Consider the following 26344-nt stretch of genomic DNA (forward strand, 5'->3'; position numbering starts at 1 on the left):
TTTTGCCCAGACCCCGAAATGACATCTAAACTTGAGCTAAAAATAAAAATAATTCCAAAGAAAGCACAGAGAAGTTAATGATTTAATCAGGGCCTTAAATATTTAACTCAAGGTAAAATCACTCTATTCTAGATCATTAGAAACAATTATTTCCTGCTTCTTAATGGTAGTGATCTTAATGTTGAAATTGTGCCTTTTGTGTTTTCAGCAGACATTGACTTTTTGGTTCACTTGTCATCAACCTCAAATTCTATTACTCTATATTGGATACACCGAGTCCCCCTCCACACTTCTCTCCCTATGGTCTTTTTGGTGTCATTAGCATCTCTTGCCTCAGGAACTATTGACATACTGATAGCAGCAACTTCTACTGAAGTCCTTTTAACTTTGTTGTGGATCAATATATGCCATGCAATTTATTTTATTGTTATGGCTCTACACTTTCTATCCTAAAAGCAGTGCATGTTCATGGAAGAAAATTTGGACAAAGTGAATAATAAAATAACAAAGAAGAAAAACAGTAGAAACCACCCATACTGCCACAGAGAAGTAACAATTGTTAACATATTGGTATAAATCTTTTCAAGGGTTTTATTTCAATAAATAACACTTTCATAAAATAGGATTATGCTATGCCTTCTATTATACAATTTGCCTAACTAAATATTTTAAAACATTTTTAATTTTGTAATCTAATTTTCTACTATATGATTTTTAATGACTGCACTATAATAATAGCTTATATTTATTTAGAATTATCTTTGTGTTAGTTACTTTTGGAAAGTAAATTATGTGCATTGTCTCATTTACATTCACAGCAACTATATAAAGTAGACACTGTTACCATCCCTATTTTACAAAAGAGAAAATGGAGTACCATACAGGTTGGGTAATTGGTCCAAGATTTCATAGCATGTAAGTAGCAGAAACAGGATTTGAACCCAGGGACTGGAACTCTGGAACCCAAGATTTTTCAAGCTGATTGTAAAATGCATAGCATACCATTGTTTCTTCATAATTGCACTACTCCAGTTTACTGATGTTGGATACTTAGGTTTGCATTTTTTAACTATTTTGAAGAAAATTATAATTATAATAAATATTCTTATGGATAAATCTTTGCTCCCATACATGATAATTTCCTTAAGATAAATTTTGCTGATTAAAACTGTTCAGGTCCAAGGGTTACTTGCACAATTTATGGCATCAAATTTTTATGCGAGCTTAAATCTTAAGGCAGCCCAGCCTAACAGACATAAGACTAAAACTTGGGAGCAATAGAACACTAAATTCAAATCCTCTTGATTTCTAGCAAATCATATCACCTCTGTGTATCTTGTGGGAAACACACCTAACAATCTGTTCTTACCTTAATGTTATGAAATATTTTAGAAGTCTAAAAGATGATTCATATGAATTTGGATTTGACAAAAATCTTAAGAGGCAGTTGCCTTGCGTGGGTAATGATCACTCAGTAATACCTTGATGACTGCTTACGCTAGAAAGTGCTGAAAAGTGTCCTGTGTTTTCTTATTTTGGAGATATGTTACTTAAGGGACTGTTTGCTTGAGTCTTTGATAATTACAGAGATCATTAGGAGCTATTCTGAATAAATGACATATTGGAAGATTAATGTCAAATGGTCTTTGTTGACCTATTTACCCTTTACAAATACATCAAAGAATTATATCTACCATCGTTTTAATAGAATTTCCAAGTGTGCCTGTTTTCAATATCGGTATGTTTGGAAATGCCTTTATACATGGAAATTATTGATGACAGATATTAAGCTACAGTAGCAGTTTGGAAACAATTTGAGATTCTTGTATTTTAACTTTTTCCAAACCAAAAATTAGGATAAAAGGTCTGGCATCTGTATATATACTTGAAAATTTGACTTCCCCTGAAAAATTTAGTATCCGTAGTTGTAAACCAGTATGCCAACATTCCTCCTGCACCATTCAAAGGAAAGCTCTTGTGAAAAAATTTCCACATTTAGCAATGAAGATCCATTTTCATTGTTCTTCTTACTTTTGATATGATCCGATGCTGTTGAAGTCCCTCCAAATTATTCCTGCTCCTCCCTTACCTCCACCACCCAACAAGTGCCCTTGTTTAAAAAGTTGTTCACAGCACTGGGAATGAATTTTCCCCAGCAAGCATTGCACTGAATTGTTGGCTTTGGTGCTATGCACATACTCAGTTTCAAATAACAGATCACCAGCTGCTGCTGCTGCCATTGTTCTTAACCTCCTACCTTCCTATATTTATGCGCTGTAATTGTGAATGGAGTTCAAAATTCTCAAACCTATTTCTTCTCATAGGTAATGCAAGGTTATTATGGAAGCAATAAAACCCAGTGGTATAAAGGACTATGGGGGTGGATAGGTTTAGGTTGAGTCCCAGCTTTGTCATTTACTGTGATGATGAACAGTTATTAAACTGTTCATATATAACTGTACATATATGTCATAAGGTTGTAAATAAAGATTTAAAAAGTAATGCATGTAGAGCTTAGTATATTGCCTGACCCACAAAAAAATTGCTAGATCCCTAAAGCAAAGACAGATACATTTTCAGCTGCAGGTTCACAAAGCTATTTCTTGACATTGTCAGGACTGGAATTCAGAGTTATCGATGACACCAAATCCTGTGTGCAAACTGCAAATCCTCCATCCAGTGCGACTTTCCTGGACCTTACCTTGCTGACTCTCAGTGCTTGCTTACTGAGTTTTAGAAATCAGTTCCTATATACCCTAAAATTTTCACTCAATGCCATTTCTCCCATCTTCCAGGAACAAAAGTCCCATTTCCCTTTAACTCTTCTTTCCTTTTTATTCATCATTGTTGTCTGACTTCAAATGTCTCTTTGTCACTTATCTTCTGAAGCTCTCCTCATCCTTTGTAACCTAACTTTGTAAGTGTCCCGTCTCTATAGCTATCATGAGAAAGACCAGACTTCTCCTTCCATATAGTGTAGGAGCTAAGAAACAGGTTCTGAATCCAGCCTCCTGAGTTTCAGAACCTCTTTTCCACAAATCCCAGTTCTGTCAAATTTTTTAAGTTTGGGACTTTAAATACATTTTCTGCCTCAGTTTTCTCCTCTATAAAATGGGTATTTAAATTGTACCTACGTCATTGAGTTGTTGTGAAGATTAAATGCATGAATGCACATGAAGCACTTAACACCAGTGCCAGGAACATACTAAGCACCATGTAAATATTATCTGTAATTTTAATAATTTTTTTAATATTTATGATTATTGCTATTATTTGTTAACAATTTGCAAATGTAGCTCAGAGTTCTCTCTTCCAAATTCATTTCCTTGATCCTTGCTGCCATCCCATACTTCTCCTCATCTTACTTGAATGCTATATTAAGCAAACATTTGAGAAGTGCCTGAAACCATGCTTAGCTCAAGGGAAGCACTCAAAAACAAAACAATAAAACAAAACAAACAAAACAAAACAAGCTAGTCCTTCATGCTGACTCTCAAACTCTTCAGAAATTGACCCAGTTTGCCCTTGGCTTTCTTCTGGAAAATCTCTTCCTTGGATTTTGAGACTCTATTCTTTCCTGATTCTGGTTCTTTTTCCAACACATGCTCTTTACTTTCTACGTCTTTTCCCACAATGTATATACTTATTCACCACCCCACGTGGAGTAAGCCCCCTGGCAGCCCCTAAGACAGAGGGGAAACCTTACTTATCTCTCTGTCCTAGTATCCTACACTTAGGACCAACTTAGTAAATCTTTGCTGACTTTAGTATTTGTCTTGATTATTTTAACTCCCTACCATCAAGATTTTCTTTATTTTCTCAATTCCTGTCAGGTTCAGCTATACACAAGCCAGAATACACTCTGGATTTTCATACCAGTCACCATTGTTTTACTTCAAATATTTTAAATTCTAAAATGTGTCTTTCTGATGTTTACCTTATTATTCTCTTAACTATTTCAATGTCTCTTTTTTGTTATTGTCTTACTCATAATGTCTAACATTTATTGAGTGCCTATGATATTCCAGAGACTATTAGTTGCTTTATGCACACCATTTCACTTAGTATTTGCCACAGTCCCATTAAATAGTTGTCACTATGCTTGTTTTATAGATAAGGGATTTAAGACTCCTAGAAGTCAAGTGATTGTTCCAAGATCACAGAGCTAGTGACCTTGGCAGTGCCAGGTTACAAAATCACATCTCTTTGATCTTTACTTCATGCCATTTTTAAAGTTTAATGTATTAAATGTCAACATGAATATCGTAGACGATAGTTATTATGGCAATTCTGAGGAACAGAATGTTTTAATAACATACTTAACTTAAAAAAAAATGTTTAGTTTCTCATCCCATCAGTGTTCTCATTGCATCTATTAATACTTCACAAAGCAGATAGCCTCCAAGCACCTCAGAGAATGTGGCATTTGACTACCAGACCTCTTGTCAAGAGCTGGCTGCGATTGTGCTGGAAATTGGGTCTCCAGCTGGGCTGGACAGCAGTTAGGAAACATGATTGTAGATGGTGAACCTGCCACTGCTGGGAAGTGAACCAGACATGAATGTTAAGCAATAGTGTCCACAATTCACAACCCAGGAACTGCCAAATTGACAGCCAGACTAAACTAAAGCAGCATAGAAGGATATGGCCAGTTTCTTCATTAGGCCAATACAAAGCCTTATATTGTACTTTGATGAATCCAATCTTACTGTCCCATAAACCGAGTTGCTGTCAATTATGAACCTCAGTCAGATTCTTAGTGAGCATATCATATCTGAGTGCCCTTGCAAGGTTCATAATGACCCTAACTCTAGTTAGTTTGGATTAGCCTTTCAAGTGAGCATGCAGTTTATTAAGTATGTAGAAACTCTAACAGCCATCGCACTTCTCTCCATGAACTAAATAGGTTTCTTGAATTTTATTTAGGACTTAGATGTAAGGGATCCATAATGCTGTGTTAGAAATAAGTCTTGACTTTCTGAGGGACTTGAACAGTATAGTGAGTATATGAAATGAATAATATTAGTAATGAGCAAAACTTGAAAAGAAAATCTAAAGGTTTGGGGGATTTTCTGTCTCTTTTTAAAGATCACGTACCAAACGATTGTTTTATCTCATTTTTGCTTTGAGGATTTATTTCTTTCAGGCTTGGGAGAGTCGTTTGGTATTTCACCAGATGGAAAATCTGCTTATCTTTCTTTCAGATGTTGCTTTGTCATTCATTTCTATCATGCAAGGGGTAGTTTGTAAGTTCCTATTATATGCCAGGCACTGGAATTAGAAACTAAAAGTTCTTTGATACTAAAACAGTTCCCTGCCCTCAACAAGCTCATGGTTTAGTGGGAAGATACAAATGCATAAATAAAGGGTGTAGTAGCACAGTAGCAAAAATAAGCATTATATATTACATGAACCCCAGTGAATAACCCCACATAAACCAGCCTAAACAGGTTCAGGGAACACTTTTAAGTGGAGATAATAAATAAGTTAAATTTTGAAAGAAGAGTAGGAACAAGTTCAGAGAAGGGAAGTGCCAAGGTCCCAGATATCTTCTACGTTATAGGATGAGTGCACAATTAGTCTATTATATTCCAAATATCAACAATTAAGGAAGCTATGGGATTTTAGAGTGGATATTTTTATTGCCATATATGCAAGTAGTTTTTCATTGGAGACATAGTTCATGGATCAGAACATGTTTCCTGGTAAAATGCCACTGTAACCTCATACATGAAGATGTGCCTTGTTTAACCACACGGGTGCTTTGATAAACATGGATATTTCAGCCTTCCAAGTAGAATCACTGGCTTTCAAGAAGTCAAAATCAAGAAGTTAGAATCTAGGAAGAGGTGAAATTAAAGAACTAATGAATGCCTTTAGCAAATGCTCTGGGGCCAATGGGGAGGTACTTGGAGGTTACCAATATATTCTTTTGAGAAAATGATTTTGAGAAAGTATTACATGACTGTTTGGGAGATAGTCATGCTAAGAACAAAACTAGCCATATGTTTTCCATGGCCTCTTTAATTTGTCTTTAACCATCAAAAGACTGGTCATTGGAAACTTGAGGAAGTGTAATATATCATGTCTAAGGAAGAAAAAAATTCTGGGCTTAAGCTTGAAATTTGTGTCTTTGGTTATAATAAAATAACAGCAGTCTCCATATATATTTGTACAGATTTGAAAAGAGTTTTTTCTCAAATTCAGAGGTATAAATTAGCTCATATAGTTTGAAGGTAGTTATGTTTTTTTTTTTAATTTTTAACGTTTATTATTTTTGAGATGGAGAGAAACAAGCATGAGTGGGGGAGGGGCAGAGAGAGGAGACACACAGAATCTGAAACAGGCTCCAGGCTCTGAGTTGTCAGCACAGAGCCCGACGCGGGGCTCAAACTCACCAACCGAGAGATCATGACCCGAGCCAAAGTCAGACGCTCAACTGACTGAGCCACCCAGGCGCTCCTGAAGATAGTTATAAGTTTAATTTTATGAATAAACCAAGAATATATCTCTGGCTATTTATTAAATACATCTTTTGAAAAATAGAAGTATATGACAAAGTCTTACTAGAGGTAAATATTATAATTTTTTAATGTTTTATTTATTTCTGAGAGAGAGAGAGAGTCAGCCTGAGCTGGGGAGAGTCAGAGAGAGAGAGAGGGACACACAGAATGTGAAGCAGGCTCCAGGCACTGAGCTAGCTGTTAGCACAGAGCCCGATGAGGAGCTCAAACCCACAGACTGTGAGATCATGACCTGAGCTGAAGTCAGACTCAACCGACTGAGCCACCCAGGCGCCCCTAGAGGTAAATATTATAGTTAACCAAGTTCTGAATTATTAAATTATATTTTTGTCTCATATTTGTTAAAAACCTAAAATAAGCTTTTAGGTTGTATTTTTTTCCACGTAAACATCTCTCAAAACTGTGACTAATAATCAAGTCCTTAAAATGATTTTCAGCCAGACTTTGAACAGTTCAGATAAATTACAATATATTTTTTTAAATGCTGCTAAACTAATGTATTTAAAGAAATTCATGCAACTCATCCATCTAAATTACCTTCTTATTTATGTTCTCCGACTTACATAGGAAATGAAAAAGAAACAGCAATTTCTTTTGAATTTGAAATACCTTAACTGTGTTTAAGCATGCAAGCTACCAAGGGATTTAAGATTACAAAGTCAGTGAAAGGTTTTATCCTATATGGCTTTAGGGCTACCATTCTGAAGTATTCTCTTAATAAAACACACATATTTTAATAATCTTTAATAAAGAGGAAAGGATTATTAAACCAAGAATGAGGAGACCTGGGGATTTTACTTTTGACCCTACCATTTATCCTCTTAAAATCTTCAGTGTCTTACTATTAAACTTAAATTCCAAAATCCTTACCATGAACCACAGTGTTTTACATGTGCTGGCAAAGAACTTTCCCTATTGTTCTTTGAATACACTATGTCTTTTCTATCTCAATGTCTCAAGACCTCTGCTCCAAATTCTCTTTTTCAGCTCTCCTCCTTAGCTACTGTTTCTTACATCATCTTGTTTATTTCCTTTAAAGAACTCAGCAAAGTCTGTGATGATTTTTTTAAATTGGTTTACCCATAGGCTGTCTATCTCACCTTCTGGAATGAATGTTCTGTGAACACAGTCTTATTCACTGTTATGCATGGAATGTCTACCATCATGTATCTATTGTCATTCAAGGTAACATTTGATTTGCTAGCAACTAAAAGACCAGTACTTGAAGCTAAATTTCTAATAGCTATATCCTCTTTCCATCAAAACACAGTTTAGGAATCACTTTCTCTGGAGATTATAGACAGATGGTGATATCAAGTTATATGAAGCAGGTCCCTGCATTCAAGGAATTGTAAATTATTCAGAGAAATAAAATGTGCCCTGTTATTGATCTCTAAAGGTTTAAGGTGGGATATTATAAGAACTAAATGTATGACATCATCCATCATTTTCTATATTGGTTCTATGAAACATTAAATTATTGAATCTACTTACAATAAAAATAATGCCATGGTCAAATAAAAAAAGAACAACAAAAAAGCATGGCAAATTTGAATAACCTATTGTATTTTGGATGATCATAATCCATTATAGCATATTCAAAGCTATGAGAAATTCAACGGAAAACAGCTTTGCTGAGCAAGCATTTGCAAGGATTTTTGATGTTGGAAACTTTTAACATGTAACGTTTACTATCATCCCCTAAAACTACGATAGTAAGGAACCCAATTTGAGAAACACTGCCTGCTTTCCATAATGAAAGCCGTCACTGAGATCATTGGGAAAGATTTTATAGAGGAGGCAGTACCTAGGACTAAGTCTTAGAAAAACAAAAAGTCATAGCCAGTCAGGATGCCAATAAGTATCTGGGCAAGAAGAGCAGTATATAAGTGAGGTTGTAACCACTGCTTTCTTATGTTTCTCTAAAACATTAACATTCATGTTAGTGAATGTTAAGCAAATATATTTGGAAGGCTTAGTATAGATGAATAAATAAGATCTGGTTCTTGCTATAAATGGGGCTGCTCAAAAATCCATTGGGACATATACAAAGAATGATATACAAAAGTTATATCCAAACAAAAATATTACTCCTTTTTTGTTATTGTTATTTATCTTTCTTAACTCAACATTTTAAATGTAATTTACTCTCAATGAAATGCAGCAACTTTAACACTACATACTTAAATGTAGATGCCATGTAACTGCTGCCACAATAGAGATGTGACCTTTTCTATCTCCTCAAAAATTCCTGTATTTCCTTTCCCAATTGCTCTATTCTTACAATCACTCAAATCTCTAATCTTAACAACCAATGATCTACTTCCTGTCAGTATAAATTAGATTTGTGTTCTCTCTAGAGTGTTGTATAAAATGAATAATTCAGTATGTGATTATTTATGTCTGTATTCTTTTAAAGCTCAGCCTAATGATTTTGAAATTTGTCTATGTCTTTGTGTATATTAGCAGTACATTCATTTTTATTACTGAATTATAGTTTATTACAAAGCAAATACCTAAGACTAGAATTGTCGGGCCATTAGTAAGTGCATATTTAACCTTATAAAATATTGGCAAATTGTCTTCCAGAGCTATGCAACTTTATATATCCACACATGAGGGTTCTAAGTGTTCTACCCTCCTGTTAAAATCTGGAATTGTCAGTCAAGGGGTTATGTGGGATTTCTGAATCTATCTTAAATTAGGGTTATTTTTCTATAGTTTTATTTTTTTGTAGTGTTTGTCTAGTGCAGAGTAATTTTGGCTTAATAAAGTGAGTTGAGAAACATTCCCTCCTGTCTCTTTCTTCAAGAGTTTGTGTAGGGGCATGGGTGGTTCAGTTGGCTAAGCATACAACTTTGATTCAGGTCATTGATCTCATGGTTTGTGAGTTCAGGCCCCGTGTCATCTCTGTACTGACAGCTCAGAGCCTGGAACCTGCTTTGATTCTGTCTTCCTCTCTCTCTCTGTCTGTCTCTCTCAAAAATAAATAAAACATTAAAAAGTTTTTAAATAAATAAAAAAAGAGTTTGTGTAGAATTATTTAAAAGTTGAAGGTAATTCACCAGTTAAACTATCTTAGCCTACAATTTTCTTTGAGGAAAAGTTTTTTATTTATTAATATAATTTTTAATGTCCATAAAAGGCTTTTTAAGTTTTCCATCACTTCTTGAGTCAGTTTTGATATATATTGTGCCATTCAAGGTGCTTCCCTATTTCATAAACTGTCAAATATATTTGAAAAAATGAAACATAATATCCTCTTATTAATTTATGTCATATCTATATTCTTGCTTAGTTTATCTAGAGATTAAATTTTACTGACCTTTAAAAAACCAACTTTTCATTTTATTGATTGTGTTTGTTATTTATTGTTTATTTCACTGATTTCTATTATTTCTTCCTCTATTTCAGGTCAACTTGCTTTTAAGTTTCTTATTTAGTTAGTTATTTTTTTTTAAATGTTATTCAAATCCTAGTTAGTTAACATATAATGTAAAAATGATTTCAGGAGTAGAATTTAGTGATTCCTCACTTACATATAACACCCAGTATTTATTGTAACAAGTGCCATCCTTCATGCCCATCACCCATTTAGCCTCTCTCCCCACCCACTTTCCCTCCAGCAACCCTAAGTTTGTTCTCTGTATTTAAGAGTATCTAATGGTTTACCTGCTTCTCTGTTTTTATCTTTTTATGTTCATCTGTTTTGTTTCTTAAATTCCACATATGACTGAAATCATATGACATTGATCTTTCTCTGACTGACTTATTTCACTTAGAGTAATACATTCTAGCTTCAGCCACATTGTTGCAGGTGGCAAGATTTCATTCTTTTTGATTACCAAGTAGTATTCCAGTGTGTGTGTGTGTGTGTGTGTGTGTATACACCACATTTTCTTTATTCATCAGTTGATGGACATTTGGGCTCTTTCCATAATTTGACTATTGTTGATAGCACTGCTATAAACATTGGGGTGCATGTGCCCCTTCAAATCAACATTTTTGTATCTTTTGGATAAATGCCTAGTAGTGCAATTTCTGGGTCGTAGGAACCTTCATACTGTTTTTCAGAGTGGCTGCACCAGTTTGCATTCCCCCCAGCAGTGCAAAAGGGTTCCCCTTTCTCTGCATCCTCACCAACATCTGTTTTTTTCCTGAATTGTTAATATAAGCCATTCTGACAGGTGTGGGGTAGTATCTCATTGCAGTTTTGATTTGTATTTCCCTGATGATCAGCGATGTCGAGCATCTTTTCATGTGTCTGTTAGCCATCTGGATGTCTTCTTTGGAAAAATGTCTGTTCATGTCTTTTGCCCATTTCTTCACTGAATTATTTGTTTTTTGGGTGTTGAGTTTGATAAGTTCTTTGTAGATGTTGAAAACTAACCCTTTATCTAGTATGTCATTTGCAAATATTTTCTCCCACTCCTTTGGTTGCCTTTTAGTTTTGTTGATTGTTTCCTTTCCTGTGCAGAAGCTTTTGATCTTGATGAGGTCTCAATACTTCATGTTTGCTTTTGTTTCCCTTGCCTCCAGAGACATGTCTCATAAGGAATTGCTGCAGCTGAGGTCAAAGCGGTTGTTGCCTGTTTTCTCCTCTAGGATTTTGATGGTGCCCTGTCTTACATTGAGGTCTTTCATCCATTTTGAGTTTATTTTTGTGTATGTCATAAGAAAGTGGTCCAGGTTCATTCTTCTGCATGTCACCTGTCCAATTTTCCCAGTGCCATTAGCTGAAGAGACTGTCCTGTTTCCATTGGATATTCTTTCCTGCTTTGTCAAAGGTTAGCTGCCCATACATTTGTGGGTCCATTTCTGGGTTCTCTGCTCTGTTCCATTAAACTTTAGACCTACCTCTTTTCTCATATAAGTACTTAAAGCTATACTTTTCCCTAAGCCCTTCTTTATTTTCCCTTACACATATTGATAACATTTACATTCACTTAAAAATATTTTCTAATTCCCTTGAGTAATGGATAATAGAATAGCATTGTTAAACTTCTGAATGCTTGAGTAAATTGCAGGTGTCATTTTGTGTTCTAAGTTAATTCCATTTTGATTAGAAAATATACTCTGTATGTCTGCAATCATTTTACATTTATCAAGACTTGGTTTGAGCTCAGAATATTTTATCTTGTTAAATGTTCTCTGTCTACTTGAAAAAATATATTCTTCAATTATTGACTGAAGTTATTAGAAATATCATTTTAAATTATTTGATGGTTGTTAAGTCCTACCTATAGTCATATTACTATTCTGTCATCTATCTTATCAATTATTGGTAGAGGAGTATTGAAATCCCCAATTATATATATGAGTGTGTCTATTTCTCCTTTCAGTTGTATCAATTTATGCTTCATGTATTTTGAAACTTTGTTATTTGGGTGCATACAGAGTTAAAATGGTTTTGTGTTTTCTTGAAAAATGATCACATTATCATATTTATTATAGTAATTGATCACCTTATTATACTAGTCTGCTTTGTCTGAAATCTACTTTACATAAAATTAATACAGCCATTCAAAGGTTTTGGTTAGTGCTATTATAATATATATATTTATTCTTTTAAAAAACATATTTGTTCTTTATAGTTAAAATATGTTTATGTAGGTAGCACGTAGTTGTGTCTTGCTTTTTTCCAGTCTGAAAATTCTTATCTTTCAATATGAATATTTAGAGAATTTGTATTTAATGTAATTTGCCATATGGGCTTTAACCTATGAGAATGCTATCTGTTTTCTGTTTGTCTCATTTATTCTTTATTCCCTTTTCCTCTTTTCTGACTTCTCCTTGGTTAATTGAGAATTTTTATCTCATTTTGTCTCTGAAATTGCTTTGCTAGTTATACTGCCTTAAAAATAATTTTTATTCTAGGATTTACAATATTTATTATTATTTTATCATAGTCTACCTTCAAGATGTTATTACCTCTTGATGTATAATGTTAGGACCTTACAACAATGTACTTGCATTTCATTATGTTACATTGCTTCATACAACTGTCACATGTAAAAATACCAAATGTATTTCTATTATGTTTGTTTTAACCTATACAGATATATATTGGATATTTTTTAAATGGCAGAAACTATCTCTTATTTTTATCGCATATGTAGAATGACTTGCATTCTTTATTCCATTGTGTAGGTTCACATTTCCACTCGCTGCCATTTACCTTATACCCGAATGACTTCCCTTACCATTTCTTATAGGTTAGATCTGTAGTGATGAATACTTTCAGCTTACTTTTTAAAAAATGTCTTTATGTCTTCTCCATTTATGTCATATCCATTTTGGATATGTACTTCTATTCTTTTTTTGGTTTGTTTTTATTTTCCCCCAGTATTTTAAAAATGTTCCCTTGTCTTTTGTCTTGCATGGTTTTTAACAAGATATATACAGTTTTTTTTTTTTTTAATTTTCTTCTGTATGTAATATGCTTTGCCTTTTGGATTCTGTTACAATTTTCTCTTTATCATTGATTTTTATCACCTTGATCATGATATGTTATGGTTCAGTTTTATTTGTGTTTGTCCTGCCTAGGTTCATTAAGACTTCTGGATACTATGTGGGTCCAGTTTACATCAAATTTTGAAAATGTTTGGTCACTATTCCTTTTCAAAGTTTTTTTTTTTCTTTTTTCTATTCATTCTTCTGAGATTCCAGTTATATTGTATTTTCTTTTCAATAGTTTCCTTTTGATTACTGTAATTGTTTACTTTGTTTTCATATTGCTTTGCTTCTTTCATTAAACTTCTTTTTGTGTGTGTATGACCTAGTCTTTCCTGACAATTACCCTGTTCCATCCCTTGGGCAACTAGGACCTCTAGGCCTTTGGAGTGCAGCCCATTCCAAAACCACCTGCATACCCTCCAGGGTAGAGAGAGTCCACATCCAAAAATCATTTTGATGTGGCAGCTTTAAACTGGAGACTATCAGTCCCCATTTAGACTTGCTGCTTGATGGGGTCCAGGGTTTCTCCAATAATCAAGGCTCCCAGATGTCTCTCTTTCTAACATTATTCCTAAATAATGTTTATTGAATGAGAGTTGAATGAGTCAAGTCAGCTCTGTATTCTATTTTTTTTTAATAAAAAGTTACTTAGATTACAGTTCGGCCAACATACTCATTCACTTAATGGAATTTTTTGTAGTTTTTGGGGGGCAGTTGTTTGTTTTTTACCTTTTGGTCCTTTTTTCTTTTTAGATAATTTTGGATCCACGTGCAATTTTGAAAATAACATAGAGAGATCTCATGTATCTCTACCTAGTTTCCCACAATGACAACATCTTGGAAAATTATAGTACAATCTCACAACCAGAATATTGGTATTGATAGAATCAAGATGAAGAACATTTTCATCACAAGGATCCCTAATGTTCCCTACTAATAACCACACTTTCCTTCTTGGTAGGCATAGACTACCCCTTCCTTAACCCCAGGCAACCACTAATATGTTCTCCATTTCTATCATTTTGTCATTTCAAGAATGTTACATACAAAATCAAAGAGTATGTATACTATTATGGATTGGCTTTCTTCACTCAACATAGTCCTCCGGAGATTCACCCAAGTTCTTGCAATGTAGCAATAGTTCATAGTATTCCATGATATGGATATACTAGTTTGTTTAAGCATTTCCATCTGAATTGATTCCAGTTTTTAGAGGTTATTAATAAAGGTGATATTTTCTAAAAGTTTTAAAGGTAGTTTTATGTTTTACATTTAAGTCTATGATCCAGTTTTAGTTAATTTTTGTGTAAGATATGAGATTTACGTCAAGATCCATTTGGTTGCCTATCATTTGTGGAAAGACTATCCTTGTTCACTGAATTGCTTTTTTGCCTTCCTCAAAAATCAAGGGACGCCTGGGTGGCTCAATGGGTTGAGGGTCAGACTTCGGCTCAGGTCATGATCTCACAGTTTGTGAGTTCAAGCCCGACGTAGGGCTCTGTGCTGATAGCTCAGAGCCTGGAGCCTGCTTCAGAATTCTGTATCTCCATCTCTCTCTGCCCCTCCCCCATTCATGCTCTGTCTCTGTCTCTTGAAAATAAATAAACGTTAAAATTTTTTTTAAAAAAAACCAAGTGGGCATGTTTGTGTGGATCTGTTTCTGGGTTCTTCATTATTTTCCACTGATTTATACATGTATCTTTCAACTAGAACCAAAAAACATCAATTACATTTTTTTAAAAAATGTTTACTTATTTATTTTGAGAGATAGAAAGAGAGTGCAAGCAAGGGAGGTACAGAGACAAAGGGAAAGAGAATCCCAAGCAGGTTCTGAGCTGTCAGTGTGGAGTCTGAAACAGGACTCAATCTATAGTATTCTCTTTCTTTCTTTTTCTTTCTTTCTTTCTTTCTTTCTTTCTTTCTTTCTTTCTTTCTTTCTTTCTTTCTTTCTTTCTTTCTTTCTTTCTCTCTTCCTTCATTCCTTCCTCCCTTCCTCCCTTCCTCCCTTCCTCCCTTTCTCCATTTCTTTCTCCCTTTCTTTTTTCTGTATTGTTTTTACCTGCCTTTGGTATCAGGATAATATCATCTTCATAAAATACATCATAAAATAGAAATCCTTTTTTCTATTTTCTGGAAGAAATTATAGAATCAGTGTTAATTCTGTCTTAAATATTTGGTAGAATTGTTCAGTGAAACCATCTGAGCATAGAGATTTCTCTTTGGGTAGAGTTTAAGTTATAATTTGTTTTTCTTCATTATAGGGCTTTATACGTTTTCTATTTCATATGAATGGCTTGTGGTTGTTTGTATTTCTTTTGAGAAAGAAATTTGAAGCACCTAGTGACTCAGTCAGTTAAGTGACCAACTCTTGACTTCTGCTCAGATCATGATCTTGTGGTTTGTGAGTTCGAGCCCTGCATGAGGCTCTGCACTGACAGCATGGAGCCTGCTTGGGATTCTCTCCCTCTTCTCTCTGCCCCTCCTCCACATGCACACATGCTTTCCTCTCTCTCTCTCAAAATAAATAAATAAACATTTTTAAAAATTAAAAAAAGAAATTATCCCATTTTGTCTAAGGTACCAAATGTATGTTATGTGGAGTTGTTTACAGTTGATGCTTACTATATTTTTGATGTCATCAGAATGTATAGTAACATCCTGTTTCATTTCTGATATTGGTAATCTTGTCTTTTCTCTTATTTTCTTTGTCAGTTTTTTATTGTCAATTTTGATCTATGCTAAGAGCCAGCTCTTTAGTTCAATATTTTTTTTTTGTGTGTTTTCAACATCATTGTTTTCTGCTCTTATTCTTATTTCCCTCATTCTACTTAATTTAGGATTTTTGTTTTTTGTTTTTTGGGTTTTTTTGTTTTGTTTTGTTTTTTTGCTCTTCTTATTCTAAATTCTTGGAATGGTAGCTTAGACTATTCTTTAGGTGATCTTAGATTATCCTTTATCTTTTCCAATATATTTTATGCTATAAATCTGTCTCTGAGCACTGTTTTAGCTGTGTCCCCAAATTTTTGATGTTGAATTTTGATTTTTATTCAGTATAATGTTTTTTATTTTTCCTTGGTACTTTCTCTTTGACCCATAAATTACATAGAAGTGTCTTGTTTAGTTTCCATGTGTTTGGAGATTTTCCTATAATCTCTGTTATTGATTTCTCAGTTGATTCCTTTGTGATCAGGGAACATGATTTCAATTCTTTGAAATTCTTGAGGTTTATTTTATGGCCCAAGATGTAATCTATGTTTGCATATGTTTTTTGAGCACTTGATGAGAATGTGTATTCTGCTGTTGTTGAGTGGAGCATTATATAAGTGTCAACTAGATCTTCTGGGTTGATGGTGTTGTTGAGTTCTTCTATGTCTTTGATAGTTTTCTGTCTAATTATTATTCATTGGTGAAAGAGTGATGACATCTCCAACTATAACTGTGCATTTGTCTATTTCTCCTTCATTTCTATCAGCTTTTGCTTCACATTATTTTGCAGTTCTGTTTTTTGGTACATACACATATAGTATTATGTCTTCCTGGTGGATTAACTATTTTATTATTCTTTTTATTATTACATAATGTCTCTCTCTGTTTCTGGAAATTTTCTTTGAACTGGGGTAGACTTTATCTGACATTAATATGGCCACTCCACTTTCCTGTGATCAGTTTTTGCATGACATATATTTTCTCCATTCTTTTACTTTTGATCTGCCTATATGTTTATATTTGAAGTGAATTTCATGTAAGAGTATACAGTTGGAGAATATTTTTTAATCCACTCTTCAAATCTCAGCCTTTTTTTGCATTTTATTTTTTTAATTTTTTTTTTTTTTACAAATAGTTTATTGTCAAGTTGGTTTCCATATAACACCTAGTGCTCATCCCCACAAGTGCCCTCCTCCATGCCCATCTCCCCACCCTCACACCCATCAGTCCTCAGTTTGTTCTCAGCATTCAAGAGTCTTTCATGGTTACCTCTCTCCCTCTCACCCACTATTTTCCCCCTAAATCTCAGCCTTTTAATTGGTGTAGTAAGCCATTTATACTAACGTAATTATTGATATGTTACAGCTTATCTATCTTTTTTTTTTTCTGTTTGTCTCAGTTTTCCTTTCATTTCTAAAGAGCAATTTTGCTGCATGTAAGATTCTGGATTGTTTACTTTTATTAGTTGAAAAATGTTGTCACTTCCTCCAAGGCTCCATGATTTCTGATGAAAAGTCTATTATTTTACTTTTCTTTTTTCAGAAGAAGTGTCTCTCTCATTGCTTTAAAGATTTTTCTTTTTTCTTTACTTTCCAGAAGTTTGACTATGATGTGTCTTGTTATAGATTTTTTGGGGTTTAATTTGCTTGGCTTTTACTCACCTTCTTGGATCTATAGGTTTATGTCTTTTGCCAAATTTGGGGAATTTTCACCTTTATTTCTTTGAACACATTTTCAGCCCCACCATATTTCTTCTATCTCCTAAGATATTGATGTTGATATACTGTTTTATCTTTGTTATGTTTCTGTAGGTCTCTAAAGTTCCATTCTTGGGTTGTCTCGGTGGCTCAGTCGGTTAAGCATCCTGCTTCAGATTAGGTCATGATCTCACTGTCTGAGTTCAAGCCCCACGTGGGGCTCTGTGCAGGCAGCTCAGAGCTTGGAGCCTGCTTTAGAGTCTGTGTTTTCCTCTGTCTCTCTCTGTCTACCCCTCCCCCGCTCACTCTCTGTCTGTCTCTCAGAAATGAATAAATGTTAAAAAAAATTTTAAGTAATAATAAAGTTCCATTCCTTTTTTCTTTTCTTTTCTTTTCTTTTCTTTTCTTTTCTTTCTTTCTTTCTTTCTTTCTTTCTTTCTTTCTTTCTTTCTTTCTTTCAATTTGTTTTGTTTCTAGTTTTTATCTCTGTTGTTCATTAGGGTAATTTCTATTGTTCTATCTTCCAATTCACTGATTCTTTCCTCTGTCCTCTCCATCCTACTTATTGGCCAATCCATTGAGTTTTTTGGTTGTTGTGTTCTTCAGTTCTGAAATTTTCCATTTTCATTTGTTTCAAACATGTTTGTAATTGTTCATTAAAGCAATTTTATGTTGGCTAGTTTAGTATCTTTATTATATAATATTAACATCTCTAAACTCTTGGTGATGGCATTTATTGGTTCACTTTTTCAATCTTCTTGAGATCATCCTAGTTCTTGGCATGAGTAATTTTCTACTGAAAACTGGACATTTTGTATATTATGTTATTAGAGTCTGGATATTATGCACTCCTTATATTTTAAATGGTTTCCATTGACCCTACTCTGGAAGGGTAAATAGGGTGGGTAGAGTACCACTTTTTTCTACTTAGTGTGAATAAAAATCCAAGTTTACCACCAGCTGGCTTCTAATGCTCATAAGTGTATGCCTCATTAATTCTGTGCAAGAAGGGAATGCTAACTCTCTTTTGGTACCACTTGGTTAGGAAGTGTGTCTTTTTACTGTCCCCACATAGCTTTCATGGCCACCCTGGTGAAGTGGCCTCATTATCATTGATTGGTGGTAAAAGTCTTGATTCTATGATCAACCTCCTCTGACATCAGTGCAGTGGGGAGGGGGAAAACACCCTTTACATCCTGTTGAGGGGGAAAGTGTAGGCTTTGGTGTCATAAGTGGGGGGTTGGGTCACATTTTTTTCTATGGTGTCTGGCTATAGCATGGCAGCCATTTTCTGAAAGTTTTCTTTCCTGTTAGACTCTTTCCTGATAGTTTGACTAGAGAAGATCCTGCTAAAATTTGATATTGTCTGCTTAATATTGCTCTCCTAGTTACCAGACTTTCTGTATTTAAATTGCTTAGTCTTTTTTGTTCTCTATGTTATTCATTTTGGATAATTTATACTGCTAAGTTTTTAGTTCAATAATTTTCTAATTATGTAATGTGCTGATAATACCATTTAGTGAACTTTCTATTTCAGATCTTATCTCCCTCTGCTTTAAAAGTTCCCTTTGGTAGATTTTTATATCTTCTCTTTTTCTACTCATTAAATGTATGTTTTTCTTTAAATCATTGGGCATATTAAATTTATATATAATGCTGTTTTAATATACTTATCTGCTGATTTAATCGTTTCTGTTATGTGTAAGTCTATTTTTATTAAATGAATTTTCTCCTGGATGTGGGTCATGTTTGCTTACACTGTCACATGTTTGTTAACCTTTTATGGAATGCTGGACATTATTTATTTCACATTGTTGAATGCTAGCTTTGTTCTCCTTTAAAAAGTATTGTGCTTTTTTGCTGGGTGCCACGTTAGGTTATTTGCAGATCAGTTTGATCTTGTTAAGTGCTGTTTTCAAGTTTTGTTAGGGTCAATCTAGAATTGACTTTACTATGGGGTTAGATTAGTCCTAGTACTGAATCATCACCCTTGTGGGATCTCTACTGAAAGCCCCATGTGTTCAATAATACTTCCCCAGTTTGACTGCTAAGAACTAACTGATACTTGGCTGTCTGTGTGCTTTGGGAATTGTTTGACTTACAGCTTCCCTAATTCTTCTTTGTTCTTTGCCTGGCCTCCTGGAGATTTACCCTATGTATATATGGATTAAGGTTTAGTGAAAAATTCAAAAGAATCAGTATATAGATTTCTGGAGGTTTTTTTTTCCCCTCTGTGTAGCACTCTCTTCCCCACCTCACCCTGCCCATTCTAACATTCCACAAATGATAGTTTCCTTGATAACCAGAAACTCTGATTTATTTCTTTAATTTTCCAGGATCACTGAGCTCTCTTTTGGTTTCTCTTTCTTGTGCTGTAACCCAGAAATGGTCTCCAGAAGAACCAAAGCAGTAATTTAGCTTCTTTGTTTCTCTTCACTCAGGATTCCTGCTTCTGTGCTCTTTGTTGTCCAATATCTACAGACAGTTGTTTCATACATTTTACTCTGGTTTTCTATTTGTTTATGATAGAAGTAAGCCCAATCGTGGTTACCCTTTTAGGATCCAAGCCAAGTTTGAACAGACCCCATTTAAGTGCCACTATATAAAGAGTACTGCCCTTTAGCTCTATACAAAAGAAGCATTAGGAACTTGACTGAAAATATAACTTGTGTCCCACATGCTACCTTAAATATCCTTCTATGTTCTGCAGCTGAAAATAAAAGTTTTGCCAAATGCTGCATTGTAGAAGTCTTATTTTATAGTTCTTTCATGTCTAATTCAAATGGGTTAAGTCTGCAGTTAAAATCAGTCCCCCAAACAAAAAGGACCTCTGACGGTAGTAGGGCTTACATATAACCATTATATATATAATATATATATAGCCACTTTCTGGGAGGGTAACTCCTTATATTGAGACCTGGACATCAAGAAGGCATTAGGGCAAAGATGTTCCCAGAGACAGTGGTCAATGAGAAGAACATGACAAATATAATTGCAATCTACTTCATAATTTTGCATCTGGCAGAAATGACCCCTCACTTTCCAGAGTTCAGAGAAGTTACCTATCCCACTATCTTAAGAATTGGTAGTAGGGGATATAGATTAAGTAAATTAAGTTTCTGGTATAAAGCTGTGTAGATCTATTAACCTGTGACAAAAATACAAATGCAGTAAAGAAAACAAAACCCAAATTCCATCAAATTTTACTTTGTGTGAAATTCAGGGCACACTAAGTTAGATATATAAGTAAAGAGATAGAATTAGTAATTTTGAAACTTTACAAAAAAGAAAAGCACAGGCCCAGATGGTTCCAATGGTGAATTATAGCAAATATTTGAGAAGGAACAGTACACATTTTTACAAATTATTTAAAAATATTAAAGAGAAGAGAACACTTTCCAATTCATTCCATGAAGTCAGAATTACCCTCATACGAATACCAGACAAGGATATCACAAGAAAGAAAACCACAAACAAATATATTTACGAGTGTAGATGTAAAAATCCTAAACAAAATATTAGGAAGCCAAATCCAACAGCATGTAGAAGGGATTATACACTATAATCAAGTAAGACTTATCTCAGAAAAATAATCTCAAAATCAATTAAAGCTATATACCATATAAATAGAATAAAGTACAAAAATCACATTATCATCTCAATAGATTCAAGAAGAAAAACAAAACAAAACACTTGTCAAAATCCAGCATCTTTTCATTATAATTCAACAAACTTGAAATAGAAGAGAACTTTCTCAACCTGAGAAAGGGAACCTATGAAAAACCCATAGCTAATATTATACTTAATAGTGAATACTTAAAACTTTCCCCCTAAGATCAGGAATAAGACAAATATGTCTGTTTATGCCACTTCTATTCAACATTATACTGTAGGTTCTACCCAGAGCAATAAGGTAAGAAAAGAAAAAGCATCAAGATTAGAAAGGAGGAAATGGAATCTCTCCATTTGCAGATGACACAATTTGTCTATAGAAAATCCTAAGTAATTCACTTGCAAAACCTATTGGAGTCAATGAAGAAATTCAGCAAAGTTGAAGGATATAAAATGAACACATAAAAATCAATTGGTTCTCTATATACGAGCAATGGATAATATGGAAATGAAATTTGAAGATTCTATTTACAACAGCATCAAAAAGGATAAAATATATAGGAATAAATTTAACAAAAAGTGCAAAACTTATATTTTAAAAACTATAAAACATTTTGAAACAAATGAAATACCTAAATGGAAAGGCATCTCATGTTCATGGATCAGATACTTTAATATTGTTGAAATGACAATACTCCCCCAAATTAATCTACAATTTCAAGTAAATTTTTCTATATCATAAAAGCAAGAAGCATAATACTATGTACTGTACCTGTGAATGGTAGCTGTATTTAACTATGCATATATATGTATATATATATAAAGTATATATACTTTATATATATATATACATATATATATATACTTTATTTTCTTTGAAAAGAAAGTCAGAAATTATTCACAAAAAACTATTGAAAGCCTTTATGTGTGGTAGTGGTTGGGTTAAAACTAGGCCCATGTGGGGACAGAATGGCTATATATATTGTTTTGATTTTATACTCTGGGTATTATAAGGAAAAAATGTGGGGGGGGAAGGAACAAAAATTCTGAAGTTCTACCCCAGCAGCTTGTCAAAGTCAGCAAATAAGCTCTGTATCGAGGTACTCTTGATAGGATTTGTGACTTTATATTATTCTGGACTTCCAGAGAATTTGACTAAGGCTGATTAAGACAGGAGCAAGTGATGGGGAAAAGTAGGCCACCTGACTTAATTCCAGTGGGATCTGAACTATATTCTGTCTCCATGGCAGCTATGGCTAAGACCCTCCTCTGTCACTTCAGCCTGCCTTCTTCTCACACCATGGTTTTTTATCCAAAAGCAAAGGTGACCCCGAAGAGATACAAGGGTGATTCTGATGCCCAATGGAGTAAAATCGTTGAGAGAGAAGGATAGAATGAAAAAGTGTATGGTAGAGTTCATGCTGACTCTGTTGAACTTTTAGTACCAGAGGGCAGAAGGCAGATTCTGGGAAGAGTGAAATTAAGCTAATTCTTCTCTGGGTTGAATCCATATTTAAATCTGTTTAGATTTTGGAGTTCAGATCACAACATGGGCAACTTTTTATGGGATTAGTTCCTTCTGAAAGTAGTAAAAGATTTTCCAGAGTCCTTACCATCTTTAGATGAAAAACTCCATGGCCCCAGTTCCCTCCTTACCTTTCTCCACCCTTCCATCTTGTATATCTTTATGAAGTTAATGGATTATAAACTACCACTGCTTAATTGCTTCCAGAGATGGCCCCCTGCGAAGGTGGGAATGGATGTGCCCACATCTGTCAGAGTGAGAATGGTGTGGCCAGGTGTGTCTGTCTGCCCAGGGTACCAGCTGTCTGAAGACACAAAGGTCTGTGGAGGTAGAAGGTTGAAGCTGATGGCTTAATTGTATAATTGTTTGAAATTTTGTTGTAATTTAGTTTTGAATAGTCAGAACAGCTGGGAGAGAGGTGTTTTCATTTATGCTTTAAAAAGAACACTTATAATCTCATTTGATCATTCTGAAAGGTATTTTTGTGAAACTATAAAAACTCAGTGAAATTTTTAGTTATGAAAAACATGGTCTGGTATAGTTTCAGAATTAATGCTTTTGTTTTCTGTTTCTCATTATGAAGTGAATTCCAGAATTAATATTCAAAACCTTCTGTAACTACACGGGGAGCTTTTTATTATAGGCTACAGAAGGTGGGGGATAACCTTTGAAACACAAGTATGTGCAAATGAGTGTTCTCAGAACTTAGAAATAATTAAATCCAAAAAGAAAGAAACTATAAATACAAGGTTACATATTTCTGTTTCCTAGAAATAGCAAAACAGACATACTTCAATTCAAGGATGAAAGTGACAAATTACTCCATAACCAGAACTAATAAATGAAATCATTCCTGTGGGACAGTCTTTGTTTTAATAACTTCAGAGAAATCACAGAATCCTTCATTTTTATCATGACATTTCCATGAAATGAGAAACAGTTTATTTGGATTAATTATGAAAATACCAAAATATTTCCTGACTTATGGGATGGATAAACACATTGAGAAACTGAAAAAGAATTAGATCTAAAAATTACTGCTTAGTTATTTATTTTTTCTTCCTTAAGCCAAAACTAAGATACAGTTTTCTGTTGATGGTGTTAATATGCTTATCTGACAGAGAACATTTCTGCTTTCGTCTTCTGTTTACACAGCATTTCCCTCACTTAGCATCCGGCACAGAATAGGACTTTATTAAATATTTGTGGAAAGTTGACAAATACATGTATGTATAGACATATACAGCTGTCTAGATGTATCTAGATGTAATCTCTTTCAAAATTTTAGTGTCTAATTCATTATTCTCAGAAAGTCTATTCTCCAAATTACTGTCTATATAGAGTTTTAAAAATACCTCAGAAGAATAAGTATTTCTTATGAATGCCCTAGTGCAGATGACACGCAGCACAGTCCAAGAGTAAGTAGTACTTGGAAAAATGATGTTGCAGGGAGAGAACAGGGACTATCTGGACTGCAGAATGAAGTTACCCTGAAAGGAACAGTCTCTCAGTGTCAGGGGAAAGAGGAAGCGCCCTTGTTTAAATGGCACTGCCCTGTGACAATCAGGTAGAGCTTAGACCATGGACTGGTACCCATGAAGGCCCCAAATATGCCTTGTCCACATATCCTGTCTACCTTAAATCAGGGAGATACCACTTTTGGTTAAGAATGTGAAATATATTCCTAAAGACAAATTCTGATGACTTGTACCTATATTATTAGGGAACAGATAAAGTATACTTTTTAATTATTTCCTTTTATCATTCTCCCAATTGGAGGCTCTGATAGACATGTTTGAGAGCATTAGACCAGCACTTGAGTTCATACAATTAGCAGTTGGTTTATTTGAAAATATGGTGCCTGTGTGGTATTTTACTGCTATGCTTGATGTCTGGGGTTGAGAGGAAGGGGATCCTTTAGCTCGTGTTTATAGTTTACAAATAAATCTTGATTTGAGCTCTGAAGACATAGCTACTGTGTATCTCTTTCTGCAGATATAAATGAGTGTGCTGAAGGGCCGGCTCACCTCAACCATCACGGTGTGAACACAATGGAACCTTCCAGTTGTGCCTGCCACCCTGGCTTCGAGCTGGGAGCTGATGGAAAACAGTGTGACAGTAAGTGGTGACAATAGAAACCCAGGAAATGTGTCAAATTTTACAAGTATTAAAAAGAGTAATAAACAAAAGAACCATACTGAATAACTTACCAAAGCAGAAGCTTCTGAAAATGTTTTCCACTGGGGTGTGGTAAGAGTGGGATCTTAGAAGTCCAACACCCTCATTGTGATTTGAAGAAACAGAGGCCCAGATTCGATAGAAAATGGTAGGCATAATGACCACAGTGTAGACAGTACGGATTCTCTCAGGGCTTGTGGTCTGGGGCTCTTCTGGACCCACAGCTCTCCTTTGTGAGGAGGCTGCCTACTTTCATCACCACTGCTGTGCAGTGTTTATTGAACACTAATAACTCCAGTGTAAGACACCGGGAAAAGGAGCCAGCAGTGGTGAAGGGCCCAGCAGCACAGGAGCAGCTCACGATTGAAGTACCATGCCTGACATACCGGATGCTGTCACGTGTATTTTTCACGTCAGCTCTTCTCCTCCCTTTCCCATTTCTGTTCATTTCCATCATGCCTCTTGAAGCAGCTTCTTCTGACTGTGTTCTCTTTCTCTGGTTCATCCCTCTACCTCTTTTCTTCTTCTTACTCAAAAAGAAAGATGATCCTTCTCATCTAAATCTAGCCTTTCTTCACCTAGGCTCTGTTTTATGTTTTTATTAAGCTCTAATTATGAATATATTAAATGCTAATATGTGGAATTATTAACTGCTCTTAATAGCTATTACCATTATTTTGTTTTCATGTCTTCTCCATTGGTCCACTACTCAACCTATAGATGAATAATACACTTTCTGCTTTACTAAGCTTAAAATTGTCTGATATGGATTCCCTCAAATTCCATGTTCTCCACTTCAGTATTTCTCTAACTCACTCATCCTCCATTTCTTCCCTCTGTTTTCAAATGGCAGCAATTTTTTTTCCTTTGGCTGATTTATTCACTTCTGCTGCTTCTTATGTAATCACGGTATATCAGCAATACATTTTCTTTCTTCTTTAGACTCTGCTTTTCTCTCAGTAACTTCTTGCCTTCTTTCTCTACCATCTCTATACCTTAGCAGGTAAATTTTGTCATGTTCAGAGTACAACCACGTTAATTAGTTTTACTTTGAACTCAAGACCATAAATCTCAAATGATTATGCAGCGTGACTGGACCAATATACGCTCTCAGAATATGTCTATTTCCATCCTCATCAAAAAGAATTCTAACACCTTCTCATTCTGTTTCAAAGTTTTATATTACTTCTGTTTTTGCCTTTATCTTTACCTTGTTTCTTATATCATCAAGAAAGAGGATGCAAACTACCAGTCAAGTTAACAATTGATGCAAAATACCCCATAAAATCTCACGAAAAAGACTTCACCCCTGTGGTCCTAGTACTGTCAAAGACCACCTTCCCTACAATATTTCAGATTCCATTCTTTCTCATATCTCAGTATCTTTGCTATTGCAGTTATCTAATGGATCACTCTTATCAGCCTATCAACATGGCCCAATATCTCCTATCTTTAAAATACCCTCCTATCAGGGGTACCTGGATGGCTCAGTTGGCTAAGTGGCCAACTTCAGCTCAGGTCATGATCTTGCCATCTGTAAGTTCAAGTTCTTCATCAGGCTCTGTGCTGACAGCTCAGAACCTGGAACCTGCTTTCCATTCTGTGTCCTCCTCTGTCTGCCCTTTCCCAGCTTACTCTCTGTCTCT

The 26344-nt window shown here is 34.7% G+C and overlaps 1 pseudogene; it reads left to right on the top strand.

Moving 5' to 3' along the window:
* LOC144221704 (uncharacterized) overlaps positions 1-26344 on the top strand; it is a 130523-nt pseudogene that overhangs the window by 93120 nt on the left and 11059 nt on the right.

The sequence above is a fragment of the Crocuta crocuta genome, unplaced genomic scaffold (genome assembly GCF_008692635.1).
Source record: "Crocuta crocuta isolate KB4526 unplaced genomic scaffold, BGI_CrCroc_1.0 scaffold21, whole genome shotgun sequence".
NCBI lineage: Eukaryota > Metazoa > Chordata > Mammalia > Carnivora > Hyaenidae > Crocuta > Crocuta crocuta.